Here is a 1,218-nt window from a genome sequence, read left to right on the forward strand (position 1 = left end):
ACCGAGATGGCCAGCCCCCTAAAGCGTGATCAATAGTCTCCTAAGATGAACAATGGATTAAAACTGAGACCAAAGATGCCTAATACACTAGTAAGAGGTCCTATTTATAATAAACTAGCTACTAGGGTTTACATGAGTAAGTATTTGATGTATAAATCCACTTCCGGGGACCACTTGGTGTGTGTTTGGGCTGAGCTTAAGTATTGCACGTGCAGAGGCCAATTGTGGAGTTGAACGCCAGTTTTTGTGCCAGTTTGGGCGTTCAACTCTGGTTTTGGATCCTTTTCTGGCGCTGGACGCCAGATTTGGGCAGAAGGCTGGCGTTGAACGCCAGTTTACGTCATCTATTCTTGGTCAAAGTATGGACTATTATATATTTCTGGAAATCCCTGGATGTCTACTTTTCAACGCAATTGGAAGCGCGCCATTTCGAGTTATGTAGCTCCAGAAAATCCACTTTGAGTGCAGGGAGGTCAGAATCCAACAGCATCAGCAGTCCTTTTTCAACCTCTGAATCTGATTTCTGCTCAAGTCCCTCAATTTCAGCCAGAAAATACCTGAAATCACAGAAAAACACACAAACTCATAGTAAAGTCCAGAAATGTGAATTTAACACAAAATCTATTAAAAACATCCCTAAAAGTAACTAGATCCTACTAAAAACATACTAAAAACAATGTCAAAAAGCGTATAAATTATCCGCTCATCACAACACCAAACTTAAATTGTTGCTTGTCCCCAAGCAACTGAAAATCAAAATAGGATAAAAAGAATAGAATATACTATAAATTCCAAACTATCAATGAAACAGAGCTTCAATCATATGAGCGGGACTTATAGCTTTTTGCCTCTTGAATAGTTTTGGCATCTCACTTTATCCATTGAAGTTCAGAATGATTGGCATCTGTAGGAACTTCAGATTTCGAATAGTGTTATTGACTCTCTTAGTTCAGTATGATGATTCTTGAACACAACTTCTTTATGAGTCTTGGCCGTGGCCCTAAGCATTTTGTTTTCCAGTATTACCACCGGATACATAAATGCCACAGACACATAATTGGGTGAACCTTTTCAGATTGTGACTCAGCTTTGCTAAAGTCCCCAATTAGAGGTGTCCAGGGTTCTTAAGCACACTCTTTTTTTTTTGCTTTGGACCTTGACTTTAACCGCTCAGTCTCAAGTTTTCACTTGACACCTACACGCCACAAGCACATGGTT

The sequence above is a fragment of the Arachis hypogaea genome, chromosome 14 (assembly GCF_003086295.3).
Source record: "Arachis hypogaea cultivar Tifrunner chromosome 14, arahy.Tifrunner.gnm2.J5K5, whole genome shotgun sequence".
In the NCBI taxonomy this organism is placed as follows: Eukaryota; Viridiplantae; Streptophyta; class Magnoliopsida; order Fabales; family Fabaceae; genus Arachis; species Arachis hypogaea.